This window comes from Schistocerca cancellata, chromosome 3 (assembly GCF_023864275.1).
Source record: "Schistocerca cancellata isolate TAMUIC-IGC-003103 chromosome 3, iqSchCanc2.1, whole genome shotgun sequence".
In the NCBI taxonomy this organism is placed as follows: domain Eukaryota; kingdom Metazoa; phylum Arthropoda; class Insecta; order Orthoptera; family Acrididae; genus Schistocerca; species Schistocerca cancellata.
This window is the reverse complement of record NC_064628.1, coordinates 340,772,454-340,785,667: the sequence shown is the minus strand read 5'-3', so window position 1 is coordinate 340,785,667 and position 13,214 is coordinate 340,772,454. Positions and strand designations below refer to the sequence as shown.

Genomic DNA, 13,214 nt, shown 5'->3' with positions numbered 1-13,214 from the left:
TTTGATCATCTGATGACTTTACAAGACGGTAAATGACAGCATCATCTGCAAACAATCTAAGACGGCTACAGAGATTGTCTCCTATGTCGTTAATATAGATTAGGAACAATAGAGGGCCTATAACACTTCCTTGGGGAAGGCCGAATATTACTTCTGTTTTACTCGAAGAGTTTCCGTCTATTACTACGAACTGTGGCCTTTCTAACAGGAAATCAGGAATACAGTCGCACAACTGAGGCGATACTCCGTAGGCACGCAGTTTGGTTAGAAGACGCTTGTGAGGAACGGTGTCGAAAGCCTTCTGGAAATATAAAAATATGGAATTAATTTGACATCCCCTGTCGATAGCACTTATTACTTCATGAGTATAAAGAGCTGGTTGTGTTTCAAAAGAACAATATTTTCTGAATCCGTGCTGACTATGTGTCAATAAATCGTTTTCTTCGAGGTACTTCATAATGTTCGAATACAGTATATGTTCCAAAACCCTACTGCAAATCGACGTTAGTGATATAGGCCATCTTCAGAGGATCTTATTTCCTCCATTTCCAGCCTGGAACTCATTCCTACAGCTTGCCAGTTGTGTTGATGTTCACCTTGTATATGGGAAAGAACATTTTTTTCTTAAACGATTTATTTAACTATTTCTAGTTTCTAGATTACGCTGATATAATAGCTCTCTACTTAGCAATCATATACAACCGCTCGCTCACCGATTGATCTGTACCTACAGATTGGAAAGTTGCGCAGGTCGCACCAGTGTTTAAGAAGGGTAGTAGGAGTAATCCATCAAACTACAGACCTATATCATTGACGTCGGTTTGCAGTAGGGTTTTGGAGCATATATTGTATTCAAACATTGTGAATCACCTCGAAGGGAACGATCTATTGATATGTAATCAGCATGGTTTCAGAAAACATCGTTCTTGTGCAGCACAGCTATCTCTTTATTCGCACGAAGTAATGGCCGCTATCGACAGGGGATCTCAAGTTGATTCCGTATTTATAGACTTCCGGAAAGCTTTTTATACCGTTCCCCACAAGCGACTTCTAATCAAGCTGCGGGCCTATGGGGTATTGTCTCTGTTGTGCGTCTGGATTCGTGATTTCCTGTCAGGAAGGTCGCAGTTCGCAGTACTAGACGGCAAACCATCGAGTAAAATTGAAGTGATATCAGGTGTTCTTCAGGGAAGCGTCCTGGGGCCTCTGCTGTTCCTGATATATATAAATGACCTGGGTGACAGTCTGAGCAGTTCTCTTTGGTTGTTCGCAGATGATACTGTAATTTACCGTCTAGTAAGGTCATCCGAAGACCAGTATCAGTTACAAAGCGATTTAGAAAAGATTGCTGTATGGTGTGGCAGGTGGCAGTTGACGCTAAATAACGAAAAGTGTGAGGTGATCCACATGAGTTCAAAAAGATATCCGTTGGAATTCGATTACTCGATAAATAGTACAATTCTCAAGGCTGTTAATTCAACTATGTACCTGGGTGTTAAAATTACGAACAACTTCAGTTGGAAAGACCACATAGATAATATTGAGGGGAAGGCGAGCCAAATGATGCGTTTCATTGGCAGGACACTTAGAAGATGCAACAAGTCCACTAAAGAGACAGCTTACACTACACTCGTTCGTCCTCTGTTAGAATATTGCTGCGCGGTGTGGGATCCTTACCAGGTGGGATTGACGGAGGACATCGAAAGGGGGGAGAGAGTGTGGCAGATATGATACGGGATTTGGGATGGAAGTCATTAAAGCAAAGACGTTTTTCGTCGCGGCGAGATGTATTTACGAAATTTCAGTCACCAACTTTCTCTTCCGAATGCGAAAATATTTTGTTGAGCCCAACCTACATAGGTAGGAATGATCATCAAAATAAAATAAGAGAAATCAGAGCTCGAACAGAAAGGTTTAGGTGTTCGTTTTTCCCGCGCGCTGTTCGGGAGTGGAATGGTAGAGAGATAGTATGATTGTGGTTCGATGAACCCTCTGCCAAGCACTTAAATGTGAATTGCAGCGTAATCATGTAGAAGTGGATGTAGATGTTGCAGTCTGGGAATTAATTTCAAGCAAATGCAGAAGCCGCCGTAACTCAAAAGTAGCCTGCAGGATGCTATTTTTGAATTCGTCTTAAAGAGTGCGATGGAGTTCAGAGTATGATGTAAGCAGGGGCATTCTTGGAGCAGGGAGCTAGAAACGCAGTTACAGTGGGGAATGGCTCAGGTGACAGGGAGTGGGTGACGACAGCATCGGAGTTGCGACACAGTACTTGGCGAAGGATGTTGTCTGATGACGTCATGGAGATCAGTCAAGGGGCTGCCGGGATTATCACATCAGCTGTTTCAGGGTGTGCGCTCTGCAACCGCTCAAGTTCAAACGATGAAAAGCTGTTAGCTTTCAGATTGAGTTCAAGAGTATAGTTTTGCTGATAGTGTTCAAATGGTTCAAATGGCTCTGAGCACTATGGGACTTACCTGCTGAGGTAATCAGTCCCCTAGTACTTAGAACTACTTAAACCTAACTAACCTAAGGACATCACAAACATCCATGCCCGAGGCAGGATTCGAACCTGCGACCGTAGTGGTCGTGCGGTTCCAGAATGTAGCGCCTACAACCGCTCGGCCACTCCGGCCGGGGCTGAAAGTGTATTTTGAAACAATGAGTCATGGGGTTCAGCGCACTGAAGGTTTCGTATCCCTCCCGACGTGGTATATACCTACGCAGTGCGCTTTGGCTTGCATCTTATCGTTTCTTAACGTCAGTGTTTCTATCGCATATGTCCAAATGGTCGTGGTACAGTGTGTCTTGTGAATAGTTAAAATTATTCTCACGCTGTACAGTTACACAGCGAACTCTTCAGTAGTAGCTGTGTTGAATTCAATACTAATGTGACATAGAAAGTATTTTTACAGAGCTCTCGTTGTCTGCAAAGGCTCCATGGGTTCCATAACATTATGCTGAATTTGTAGGGAAGGCGTGTTCTGATTTGATAGTTTTACTTATTGGCCATTTGCTCTGTGGTGTCGGGCACAGACGACGTCGAAGTGGTGGTATCATTTGTGAAGCAATACTTTCAGAGGCAACTAATCCCCTTAATAAATTGTCTAAAAAGTAAATGTTTCTGTTCTTGATAGCAGGGTGAAGAATGCCCTTCCCTGGCTTAAAGCATCTCCAAGTAATGCATTTATGTGAAGTAGAGAGCGGATAGTCTGTGAGTGTTCCTGTAAAAAGGTTAGCATCCAAGTCTGCAAGAAGGCAGATGGCGGACTGAAGAGCAGCTCAGATATTAAGATGAGTTTCTGAACCTGACCTCAGGCACGAGCAGAACAGGCAGGGGAAGAAATAGATAGCATTCAGTATTTTGTTCTCACAATTAAACTCCAGGATAAGGTCCACATGGATCCAAACAGGCTGACTCATATCAGATTCGCATATTGTTGAAAAAGCTGTTACTGACGTAAAAAGACCAGAAGGAGTTAGCATCACCATATTTACAAGACTGAGATGACACTCAGGAAAGTCAAACAAATATAAGATTTCGACGAAGAAGATGGACCAGACAACACGCGTGAACCGTAGGAAGGAAGACCGAGTTCAACGTCCCATCGACATGGAGCTCATTACAGACGGAGCACAGGCTCGGATTGTATGAAGGATGGGGAAGGAAATCTGCCGTGCACTTAGAGAGGATCCGTTCCGGAATTAGCCTGGATTGATTTAGGGAAATCGCGGAAAACCTAAATCTGGAAGGCTGGACGCGGTTTGAACCGTCATCCTCTCGAATGTGAGTCCAGTGAGGACGTGAAAAGAGCACTCGATAGAATATTGGGCTAAAAGAAAAAGCGTCCCCTAAGCGATTCATCCACAGAGAAGGAATGATATTATATTAACAAAAGCTAATCGCTGCAGATTCACATTCTCGCTTTACAGGACCACATAAACCAACCCTATAGTCGTCGATATCTGTGGTATCGTGGACCACCTAAAAGCTCTGAACCGAGAAAAGGATCAGAGCGTGAAGGCCAATTATCGGAACGATTACCTGTAGTTGTCCGCTCCGTAGCTGAGTTGTCAGTGCGGCTGACTGCCATGCAAGGAGGCGCGGGTTCGGTTCTCGGTACTGCCAAGGAATTTTCCTCGGTGGAAGAACTTGTAAAGGGTGCAGACAGCCTCATGATACCAGCTGAGAAGTTGCTCGACGAACCAGAGCAACCAACTTCAAACTTTGTTCCACCCGGTTAAAATCGTCGGTCACATATGGAACTTGTAACTCGAAGGAACAAACCAGTATCGTTTTGAGTGCCCAAAATTTGTCGCGATATGGTACACAACGAGGGAAATGATTCGGCTGATAAGCAGAAAGGACATACGCAGTATAAAGACCCTAACGCCATGATATCAGAATGAAAATCTTTCCCCAAAGCAAACTGCTAAGCACACTAGTCATACAATTTTTTGACTTTAACTTACAACGTAAAGTGTTTAGATTGCTTACGAATACGAGAAAGTAACTTGTCATCCAAAATAAAGGATCACGTAAGCGAATTTTCTGGCAATTCCAACGCGCAAAATGCGTGACATTATTTTGACGTAATACTGTAATGCCGCAAGGAAAAAAAAAGCTGTAATGTGAATCTTAAAGGAGTGTCATCTTAGCAGTAACTCAGTTGACAGTTTCTTACAGATTTCAGTACTGAAGGCTGAAACAGGAATGTATTGAAACAGAAATATGTTGTGGTGCATTTATAAAATGAGGTTGTCATCTCTATGTCCTGTACGTGATATTACGTGAAAATATTAAATGCCACCAGATATTTTAGAAAAAAGTAGGTTGTGATTCCAAGGTAAAAACGAAAAAAAAAAACGGACAAGAAAGGGGAGAGCAGTTTGCTGACTACATGCCCCTCCGCTCAGCAGCGTCCTATGACGACACTGGCAGAGGGTGACACGGTGGTCAGTCGGATCCGACTGGCCCGCCTAGGGCCAGAACGCGGAACTTCAGCTGTAGTAAGCGCATCATTCGTTTTCGCCTTGCGTAAGATGGTTAAGTAAATCCGAAGTTACGAACTAATAATTAGTACAATTAAATGATTTTTATTCAAATAAATACATAAAGTAGGATAGGAGGACTGAAAGAAATGAAGGGTAATGTGAGTTATAGATCGCAGTTTAAGTCTAGTGGGCAGACAGAACAATTGTATACTTCTCCTGATAAAGGTCTGAAACTATCTGCAAATATACGTGACTTGCTGAAGGCATCAAATTGATTCACAGCGGTGACAACAGCTCTCCCCACAAGTAGAGGGAACATGCTGTGACCACCGAAAGCGATGATCTTCGACATTCTAGTCGGGGCCCACTCGAAAGTAACTCCTGTGAATCGCTTTAGATCAGTATAATTCAGTTTCTCTAAGTATCCGTTTCGTACCAGGTCGAGTTGCTAAAAAAAAAAAAAAAAAATAGATAGCAAGGAAGTTTTATTTATACCTATCAGGATGGCAACCCAAAAGTTCAATCTACTGCCGATACATTTTAGGATCCGCTGAGACCGTGAACAATTGGTAGAGGGCAGGTTTACAGATCGTAGTCTATTTTTCCGCTTGTCGTATCAAATTACACATTCTGCAGTACTTTCCTCTCCTTCGCAGGAGAATGAAAGATAGTGGGAAATTTTTAGATTGTTATTCCGAACAAAATAAATTTTATTACGGAAAAGGAAAGAAAAAGAAAAGAAAAATATCGGCGTACTTGCTTGCAAACTTTGAAACGTATTTTATCCTCGCTGCATACGTGGTTAATTTTGTTTTGTCTTTTATTTCCTCACAAAAAATGTATCGTTTGTAGCGAATTTAAGACTCCTAAAGGTACCAAAAATAAAACGAGTGGATTGTATGATGTCACTGACGTAAAGAATGTGCTTTTTAAGATTTACCTACAGGACACATATTTATCCTTACTAGATTTTACAATATGGAAGGAGAAATTCCTTTGTTGTACGAGTATTGCAGCAGAATGTGAGTTACAAATTTGATGTAGTTTTTACGCTGTTCTTGAGAATGCTTATTACACTTATCTGTAAATGCGCTATTTTCTCCTCGGATTGGAAGAAACAAACTGGTTATTCAACTGTGACAGTTTGAAGACTCAGATTATTTTTAAAAAAAGCCGTTGCTGATAAAAAATTTTAACCGATTCCCGATCAAATTTGACGTAATATATTTATACATTCATTGGTAAGTGCTTTTGAAATATCAACGTTTCGCTTAAGCAAAATGAGAGCTTGTCAGTCGTGAAAGAGCTATTTTAACACTACGTATTAAAACTCCAAAAATGAAGCTACTGTGATCTGTCTTACGGGTAACAAAATGTTCGTGGAAATAACAAATCCGTACGGAAAAGCGGTGCAGCAACGTTGCCCCTTTCCATTCTAGGTATTAGAATTAACTTTGCAAAATGTTGCTTGCCCGCGGCAGTGCTCTGCATTTCAAGCTTAGCAATATGCCGAGAGAGGAGTGTGAAATATACAAGAGGGCTTTCCAGTTTATTTCCTCCTAACATGCTAGGAAGAACGGGTGGCATTTATTTCCGGCTTAAGGCTTAAAACAAAGATGAAAAAACAGGGTTTGCGAGAGTTATAACAGGAAAGAAGGACACGTACAAACCGAGCCACCACCTCACTTTCCCCACCATCTCTTGCACAAGAAAGTACGCTGGAGAACTGCAGTCACTGTTTCTGCTTCCAGATTTTCTGAGCCACTGGGACTGTTTCACAACAAGATATAAACACTTTAAAATGAGGATTCAGAAGAGGAATTGTCGCAAATAAGAGTTCAACCGCTGAAGCGTGTAACAGATAATCGGAGACATTATGATGTTTAGGTGTCAATTGCAGGTACGGCTCTAGGTTAGAGACTACACTATTTCAACTGCAGTACAGAAGGTTACTACCTGAGACAGTCTGCACCTAAACGATCTTGAACGTGACATCATGTGAAACGAATGAAATAACGTATGCGAGTAGCCCAGACTCTGTCAGCAGAGTCCTGTACACAGTAACGTGAGCAACAATTCCGCTCATCAGCAAAAAGTCTGCCTCGTGACAAAAAACAGCATTTCGTCAGCAACATACGTGCGCGCATACACGCACACACACGCACACGCACCCACCCACCCACCCACACACACACAAACACACACACACACACACACACGCGCGCGCGCGCGCGCTCACACACACACACAAACACACAAAACTTGTTTTATTTATCAAAATACAGTACGTAATCTTCGCCTACACTGCATACATTGATATCATGTTTAAAGTATCGAAAAGAGCTGTATCATCTGTCAGAAATACCCAAAGGGTGCGACTTATAGTTCTTCCCGGTCTGAATTCTTCTATAACTGAATAAAATCTACGTACTCTGCTAAAATAACATGCTAAGCAGGCAGTTGATGGGAGGGATAGAAATGGAAACTACTGTGAAAATCTAATAAAGCTTTGCACATACGTGTTCCACAGTGTCTCTAGTATACCTGTCGGTTACATCACTTCGCTCTTTTCACTTTTGAGCGCATGGCGGGCGCATAAAGATGGGTAGAAAGTAGTGTCTCCCGCCAAGTATGAGGTCCTGGTGAGAGATTTCGCCTGATGTTATGCAGCCCACATTACATAATTGTCATACAATTCCTACTTTGTGACTTTTCTCGGTCGCAATCTGCAGGGGCAATGAAAATGCTCCTGCAGCGTTTTCGAGGGGAAGTGTTTGATGTTCAAATGGTTCACATGGCTCTGAACACTATGGGACTTAACACCTGAGGTCCCCTAGAACTTAGAACTACTTAAACCTAACTGACCTAAGGATCACAAAAACGAAAGCTCGAGGCAGGATTCGAAACTGCGACCGTAGCAGTCGCGCGGTTCCGGACTGAAGCGCCTAGAACAGCTCGGACACCGCAGCCGGCCGGAGGTGTTTGATCACACGCACTACAGTCCGTAATTGGCTCCCTTTTTGTTTCATCTCTGCTCACATTAACTATTGGCTATGAAGACAACATTTTCGCACAGACAACGAGCTATAGATGAGCGTAGAGAACTGGCGGGATGACAGGCGGCTGCCTTCTATGACGAGGGTATTGGAAAGTTGGTACAACACTACGACAAATGTTGGAGTGGTGACTATGTAGAGCAGTGGCTGGAAGCTGTAGCTAACTGTTGGAGATAAAATATTTATGATTTTCAAAGTCGTTTCCATTTCGCGATCAATTGGATCTTACTTTCCGAATAGCCCTAGTATTTCATTCTAGACATAAATGAGGCAAACCTGAATAAGCACAATTTTGGAGGAACAAGGTAATACCACACACAAAATGTTAATGGCAAGTGTAACAATGTACATTCTACGTTTGAAATGTTCAAATAAATACGTAATGGGTGTATCTAATCATACTGCTCTAAAACACGAGATACAAACACACAACATACCCAAACACGAAAGAACTGATGACGCACCATTTTAGGGTGGAAGAAGGCGTTTTGATGAGATCATTAATTTGTTGTATCACCCAAACTGCGTGTTTTTGTAACACGCAAGTATAAATTTGTAATGCTCTGAGTACAAGACGTACACATGACCAAAGAAAATGGCGGATAACATTCCACAGAGGGTAACTTCAATACATTGAAAGGGCAGGAATCCACAGAGAAGAAAGTCCAATATAATCGAAAATATGATCTTCGCACCAAAATAAAATTCTTCATCAAATAGGCAAATATTTCGAATACAAATCCAACGCAGATAGCTGATCACAAACAAAAATTCGAGCTATATACGAAAAAAGACAAATAAATAAAAACGTAAAAAATGCCCATGGCTTGCAGTAGACAATCAGATTATTTGCACTTGAAAATTGTCTATACTTATCAATGTTGTCTGTATTATTTATCAAAATACACATGGCTCCCACATAAAAGTACTAATTAATCTTACAAGATAAGCAGCAATTGTGCACAACCACAGTTTCATATCTGTACAATTCTTTGCAGGGCACAGTGGACCTCCAAATTTAATATTTACACATCTAAACTGTCTACATTACATGTCAAAATACATACGGCTCACTTATTGTGCTTGTGATAGAATAGCTTGCAGATGAAGTGCACTTTTCGATGACCATCTATTGATCTTTGTACCAAAGTAAAAATATTATTCCGCGTCTAAATTGTTGTAATATTTACAGTAGCTCGTCTTATTTCGGCTAAAGCCGTTATGAAATCAGCCAGACATTTCAGTGATTAATTATAATGATCTCCAAACTGGTTTATTAGCTTCATCTTGCAGTACAAACCGTTCATCATCATCTACTGATAATGCTAACTTATGGTGTCATATAGTAGCGACTAAACGGCACTGCGATGAAATACCATAGAGTAGTAAGTGTGTACAGTAGTATTATACAAAAATGAGAAGGGGACAGTGTGTATGTACTGTGGGTGTTATTTACTGGCTCTTAAAAACTGTTCTGTAGGACCAGAAGTTGATAATGTGTATGTGCAGTAGGTGTTGTTGTGGGGGAATGATTGTCATTTTGATGGGTGAGATAATCATAGTAAGTTTACGGGGTAGGTCAGTTCACAGGTGGCCCAATGATGATCAATTTATATGGTGGACAATAAGAATCATTATACAGGGTGGGACAATGACGGTCAATTTACAGGGTGACTATCATTACTCCAGGCACGACTGGGACATTAATTGTCAGTTTACATAATTTGCCAATGATGATCAGTTTACAGGGTGGGCCAATGATGGTATGTAAGCACGACGAGATAACGCCGTCGTGACGTCATGGATTCCACTCTCTTGGATTTTTATGTCAAAGGGCAGCGAGTAACGCCATGGTATCATAATAAAAGGGGCATGCCCTGTGGCGTCATGGACAGTCACTGCATGCATGACGTCAGGAACATGACTAAGTATTTTGTTTATTGCAGCAAGTATTGATTTGTTAGTATTGCTTAGTCGCAGTTGCTGACTTACAGCTTAAACTTGTTGGATCAAGTCGCAACTTACTGGAACAAATCTCAAGGAAGCAATGATAGTCAATTCACATGGTTGAGTAATGATGGTCGGTTTACAGGGTGAGGCAATTATGGCCTGTTTATAGGTGAATGACATTACCCCTAGACACTGCTGAGTGGGGCAATGATAGTCAATTTACGGGGTGGCAACTATTACCCTTAGATACTAATGTCTGATGGTCAGTTTACAGGACAGGACAAAGGTGGTCAGTTTGCAGGGTGAGTACCATTACCCCAGGTACTACTGGGTGGAGTCAACACGAAATTGTAACAAATAGCCTCACTCAACACCATTGTTACAAAAAACGAAACTGTAACGAACTGCCTCATATATCACCGCACACAAGTGTAACAAATTGCTTCGTTGAGATTTGTTCCAGTAAGTTGCGACTTGATCCAACAAGTTTAAGCTGTAAGTCAACAACTGCGACTAATCAATACTAACAAATCAATACTTGATGCAATAAGCAAAATACTTAGTCATGTTCCTGACGTCATGCACGCAGTGACTGCCCATGACGCCACAGGGCATGCCCCTTTTATTATGATACCATGGCTTACTCGCTGCCCTTTGACATAAAACTCCAAGAGAGTGGAATCCATGACGTCACGACGGCGTTATCTCGTCGTAAAAACGAAACAGCTGATTATAGTATAGTATCTTACCAGCCGTTGGATAATGGATGACGTCATGTGGTCAACGTCAATGCACGTGAGTGATTTCATCACAGTAAATGGGGCGTGGCTTGTGAAATCATAGATGGAACATTATTATTACTATCATTAATCAAACTGTCTTATCCTTTTTAATTTAAGTGTCCATATTATTTACAACACTGACGACAAAATCTAAGTTGTTCGGCAGTGTCATATTACTCTTCTAACCACTAAAATACCTGATGTAGCTATGCTTCTTCTGGAATTTTCTTGAGGTCTATTCAGATGCCACTATGTGGCTGAACAGTCTGAAAAGCGTGCTGTGTCCTCTTGTAATAGACTGTTTTTCCGCGCTATTCGGAGATTTGGAATTGCAAAGAATCTTCAGACTGCCATGGGCCAATCGTCAGCGACAACGGCCTCAGTAACCTGCAGACTTATGTAACTTAGTATACTTTGGGACCAAACTTGACCATTCCAAGCGATGATCGAAGGGATAGTTGTGTTAAGAAGAATTCTGCGGATATCAGTCACTAAATACTGGCCCCTATTTTGACTGGACCAAGGTGGGATTGAATTTGCGTGCGTAACGGCCTGATTGGCTAACTTCATGCGAATTAATTTGGAAATAACGCAATCAATCGAATTTTTTTCTTAATAAATAAAATATTTCTTAGTATGACCTATCCTGCAACACCCTTACAGTGTTTTCAAACTGTTTCTGAACTCCAGTATAATGAGTACTTGTTACGCACTATCCGCCAAAAATGTGAAGGACCCGTAAGGAGGAGGGAGGGAGGGGGAAATTAGTGTTTAACGTCCCGTCGACAACGAGATCATTAGAGACGTAGCGCAAGCTCGGAGTAAGGAAGGACGAAGAAGGAAATCGGCCTTGCCCTTTAAAAGGTACCATCCCGAAATTTGCCTTAGGCGATTTAGGGAAATCACAGAAAACCTAAATCTGGATGGCCGGACGCGGGTTTGAACCGTCGTCCTCCCGAATGCGAATCCAGTGTGCTACCTCGCTCGGTAAGGACACGGAAGGGAGGGACGAAACGAAACTTCAAGGCCTGAGAGGATAAGCGATGTTATTGTAGGGATTACAAACTCGATTCAAATTAAGAAACGACGCTGTAAGCCTCTGACCTGGAGACACATATTGATTCGGTTGGGAACGGTGTAATAAAGCCGTTGTATCCGCTCCTGAGTTACGTTGCCCCACAACTGGTCCTCGATGTTTTGGATATTGACACTGGGAAGGAATTGACGTCCGAGTTGGTTCAACATATGTTCTACCGTGAACAGAAATGGGGATGTTGCTGGCCACAGGACTAACTCAGCAAGACACAGCCTGTTCAGAGAGGCACGTGCCATGTGTGGGCGAGCAGTGTCCTGTTGAATAATAGCAGCACGATACTGTCGTATGGGAGGTAGCACACAGTATATCTGTAACATATTGTTGTGTCGTCAAAATTACCTTAATCACACCAGCCATGACCTGTAGTAATAGCCAAATGTCGCCAGGAGTACCACACGGTGCCTCCCCAAAAAGCTGAAGAATGCGACATCTCCCAAGGTTGCCACCAAACTCGCTGACGATGAGAGATGACTGCGATTCGAGGCCGAGCACTATGCGTTTTTTGTGGTTTTAATGGCAGCCTATGCATAGGATGGTAATTTCCTAGTCCAACTGCTGCTAGTCTCCGAACCAATGGCGCACAATGACACAGAATGTAGGAGTCCCTTACTTGTTCTCGGATGGTTGGAGCAGAAGTGAAGGTGTTAAGATGTTGTGCTTGATGCACAATATTACAATCCTCCATTCCAATCGAAAATCCGTCAGGGTTTGAGGAACAGGGTCTGGTTGAACTGTAGTAGAAATATATGCCATCAGCGGTTATTTTTGGAAACTATTTACGCTACTAGTTTCAACACTTCAGAAGCGTCTTCTTTGGGTCGCAATACATCGAACTTTCAGAGTATTTCAGTCGTATAAAGGAACCACTGTAGTAACTGGAATCCGTTGAAATCTTGCGGCCAGTGTCTCCTCTCGGTGCATGTAACAGCATCTCATATAATGGTTGCTGTCACATGTGCGGAGAGCACATACTGTTCTAATGCCTTCTGTTAGCAGGACTGTGTCTGTGCAATTTGAGCCGTCCGCTGTGGCCGAGCGGTGCTAGGCGCTTCAGTCCGGAACCGCCCGACTGCTACGGTCGCAGGTTCGAATCCTGCCTCGGGCATGGATGTGCGTGATGTCCTTAGGTTAGTTAGGTTTAAGTATTTCTAAGTTCTAGGGGACTGATGACCTCAGATGTTAAGTCCCATAGTGCTCAGAACCATTTTTTCTGTGCAGTTTGATACAATCGTGAATGCATGTACGAAGGAACAGACACTGCTGACAATCGGCAGTTCTATTAAATTATGAAACACGTTTGCAAATTGCGAATACGATTGTACAACGGCTCTATGA

At 42.3% G+C, this 13,214-nt stretch overlaps 1 long non-coding RNA gene across 1 annotated transcript in view; it reads right to left on the bottom strand.

The window, feature by feature from the left end:
* Nucleotides 1-13,214, bottom strand: part of LOC126175033 (uncharacterized) — a 966,449-nt gene that overhangs the window by 194,850 nt on the left and 758,385 nt on the right. The window lies entirely within an intron of this gene.